Here is a 4,475-nt window from a genome sequence, read left to right as displayed (position 1 = left end):
GATGAATCTTGTGAATTTAGATGTTAAATTATGAATCTGAAGTGTTGGTTAGTATTTAAAAGTATTTTGTTAAATGATTTTTGATGAATTTCCCGATTAGGGATTAAATTGTTGAAATAATAAAATTACAAGAATTTGATGTGTAATTTTTATAAAAATGGCCTGCATGGAAGCTATGAACATTTGGATAAGCTTAAATTTGGGTAAAAATGGATAATTTGCATGTTTTAGGCTCAGGGAATAAATTGAATAAAAGTAAAATGTTAGGGGTGACTTTGTAAAAATGTAAAAAATGACTAAATTGCATAAAATAAATTTTTTTACTATCTAAATTAATAAATTTAATGAAATTATTAATTTAGATCAAGATCGAGTGGAAAATTGAAAAGAATGGAAAATTACGAAAAAGCCCCTATACTTTGACATTTCTGCAATTTAGCTAGGTAAGTTCGTAGGGTTTGAAATTTAACATTTATATGAATTGTTGAATAATTTAGATGATACAAATGATATATTTAATTGTTGTTGATGAAAGAATATTTGGGAAATGTGATTGAATGTTGATGTTTAATTCGAATTGAATGCGGGATAGAGTACAATCGAGATTTGGTGTGTTGCGGGGGATTTGGAGTGTATATTGTTGGGGAGTGATATATATATGTTTTCCTGAGTAAACTGAGGTTCATTATTTGTTGCGAACTCTCGTGTTATACTTTCTGTTTGGCGTGTTTCGGTTGGATTAGCTCTTTTGAGCATTTGCATGTTTCGGTTGGACTAGCTCTTGTGAGTACTTGGTGTGTTTTGGAGGGATTGGCTCGTATGAGCATCTGGCGTGTTATGGTTGGATTATCGATGTACTCATATTTGTAAGTCGTTCATTGGATTGTAAATCTTGGTAAGGTAACTTGTTTAGTGATTTTGATAGAATTGTCATATATTTGAGTTTGAATTGAATGTTACAATTCACAGGATGAGATTGTGGAGGACAAGAACACATATGGTTAATTTTATGTTTATACTTTGTACTATGCAAATGAGATAAGTAAGAAAAGGAATGCAAATGTAATGTTCAATGAAAGTATATTTATGTTCACGAAATTGATGATTTCAAATGATGTTATTCATGTATATGACTTACCTTATGTTATTTTAAGGATTTATGAGTTCATGCACTAACTTGTATATTGATGATGATATATATAAGCTTGTGTCAAGCTTGTGTAATTGGTTGATGTTTATACTTATGTCTTGTATTATACAAATGATACGGGTAAGGAAATGTGATGAAACGGTAAGTTCATAATTGGGATATAATATGATAATGTAAATGGATTGATGAGTTAAAGAGCTTACTTATATGTGAGAAATTTACTTGAGCTATGGATGAATTTATCTAGGTCGTGAATAAATACACTAATTTGTGAGTTGATAATATTATTTAAGCTAAAGTAAAAAATGAAAGGTTTCAAAGTCTTATGAAAAGGGTTAATGACCTGTAATATGTCTTATAAAATTCTACTATACTAGGAATGATAAATATACTTGGTGTTGATGGACTTACTCATTTGTGAGTTAATGTTTATGGTTTGATAAATCTTGTAGCATTAGTATAGGTTTATGTTCACCTATAACGTTGATTATTGAAATGAAATGTTATGTTTATGTTTATACGAGCTTACTAAGCATTCATTGCTTAAGTAGTTATTTTCCTTTACTTTTAAAATTATCGAAAGCTCGATCGGGTTAGAAGCTCGTCGGAGATCTATCACACTATCCAGCAATTATATCGGTAGATTTGATATCTTGATCAAGGTTCTATTGGCATGTATAGTTGAATTGTGTTTGATGAGATGTTGTTTTGTTTGGCTTGTAAATGTGGTATTATGGTTGATGAACTATTGGCAAAGTGATGCTTTAATTAAGGGTGAGCATTCAATCGAATCGAATTGAAAATTTTCAAGTTAATCGAGTTTTCAAATCTTATTTTATCATCCTAACTTAATTTGAAATTTTCTCGAACTGAGTCGAGCGAGATGGAATTCGAATCGAATCGAATCAAATATATTTTTTCGAGTTAAATTTTTAAAAAATGACTTTAATGTTGTTTATTTTATGTAACTTAAAAAAACAATTTTCTTTAAAGTTTTTAAACATGATCATATAACAAAAAATTGAAGTAAATAAGTGAATAAATAAAAACAACACAACATCAACCCAAATAAACAACATGAGTCCAAATAAACAACAAAAACAATACAACAAGATTATAATAAAAAAAACATAAGTAAAAGTCCAAGTAAACAACATGAGTCGCAAGTAAACAACATGAGTCGAAGTAAACAACAGCATTATAATAAAAAAACATAAGCAAAAGTCCAAAATACAATAGAAACCTACACCAGTCCAAACCAAAAAAAAAAAAAGAACACAACAAAAGTCCAATTAACCAACAACAATAACAAACCAAACCAAACCAATAACAATAACACTTCAGTTCAAAAACCATTATAGAATAGTTTAAGTTTCTTCTTGTGTTTCAAACACCGTTGATAATATTGAAACATCTAGTAAAAGTATTGAATGAGTTAGTTAAATGATAAAAAATATTTGCAAAAATAAATTAAATAAACATTTAACTTTATAAAATAATGCTAAATATATTACCTTCTTGATCTTCGGGTATTTTGGATAAGTCTAGCAAATTTAAAAATAAAAGTGTTAGTTAAATTATGGGACTGTTTACTAATATAAATAACATAAAAGCTTATTTTATATATTAAATTTTATATATTACCATCTTCCATGGTTTGAAGTTCATCAACATAATCTTCAAGATTGATGGCATCATTAGATTTTCAAAGCCAATCTTGTGTGCAAACCAAAGCCTTGACCATGAGAGGAGTTAGAGAACTTCTAAAACTATCTAGAACATGTCCACCCGTGCTAAATGCACTTTTCGAGACAACTGTTGAGATAGGAATAGCAAGAATATCTCGAGCCATTTGTGCAAGAATAGGGAATCTAGGACTGTTCATTTTCCACCACAATAGTAAATCAAATGAACTTGAATTGTTTACTTCTTCATCCTTGCCCAAATATCTATCCAACTCAGATTTTCTTTCTAATCCAACTTGTTTCTTCTTCTTAAGGTATTTTTGTTTGGCCAAGCCCGTTTTCATTTCTGATTGATCTATTTCCATTGAACTGCAAAGATTTATCGAAGAACTAGATCTACCTTCAAGCAATTGAATTCTCTTGACATTAGAAGAATACTCATTGAATAAGCAATGCAATTCTTTATCAATCATTTTCATAATGTCATTAGCAACAATAGGAAAAAGCAAGTTGACCCTAAAGTCCAAAAAACTCATTTTACATCGTGGATCAAAGATGACCGCCAAGTAAACTAGCATGTTGATCTTGTTTCCTTCACCCCAATACTTATTATACTTACCTCTCATTTTGGAAGTCATAGAAATTATGTCTAGATCTCCACAATCTTGCCACCCATAAAAAAGACAATGCACATCAGTCAATACTTCAAAAAGAGAATGAGAAGTAACATGCAAAGATCCGGACACCTTAAGTGTAAGATGATAAAAAGGCTCTAATACTTTTATAACTCTTCGGATAATTTCCCAATCATCAAATGTGAGAACTCCATCTCCAGCAGTAAGGTCAAGAAAAAAAATTATGGTCATCACGTACATATGATTCAAATGCATGCTCATATTTTTCGGTCGCCTTTAACATCATATATGTTGAGTTCCATAGTAGGCACATCTAAACATAATTGAGACTTACTATCTATCATTTCTTCTTTTACCCATTGGTTGAATTTTGTCAACCTCGATGATGATGCTCTTATATACCTCACAGCACCTCTAACTCGATCCACAAACACAGAAGCGTTCTTAATATCGTATTGCACAATGAGATTAAAAATGTGTGCAACACATCTCATATGAATAAATTTTCCATTTGCAACAGAAGCCTTTCGATAATTCAATTTCTTTCTCAAATATTCAATGGCAACACTATTGGCGGATGCATTATCAACCATAATAGTGAAGACCCTCTCAATCCCCCAATCTCGAAGACATTTTTCAATGCTTGACCTATGCTTTCACTTCTATGACCGGATATTGGGCAAAAAATTATAATCCTTTTTTGCAACCTCCACTCATCATCCACCCAATGTGCTGTTAAAACCATGTAAGATATCTTCTGCAATGAAGTCCAAGTGTCTGTCGTCAAACAAACTCTACTTATATCTTTTTCAAAACAATTCTTCATCACACTCTTCATGGAGTTAAATAAATCAAGACAATCCCTTCTAATTGTCCAACGAGATGGAAGACTAAACTGTGGACATGCTATAGAAAGAAAGTATTTGAGACCCTCTCCCTCTACAATTTTAAAAGGTAGTTCATCTACAATTATCATACGAACCAATGCTTTTCTAACAACATCTT

Source organism: Gossypium raimondii, chromosome 6 (genome assembly GCF_025698545.1).
Source record: "Gossypium raimondii isolate GPD5lz chromosome 6, ASM2569854v1, whole genome shotgun sequence".
Classification (NCBI taxonomy): domain Eukaryota; kingdom Viridiplantae; phylum Streptophyta; class Magnoliopsida; order Malvales; family Malvaceae; genus Gossypium; species Gossypium raimondii.
This window is presented reverse-complemented; position numbering follows the sequence as displayed.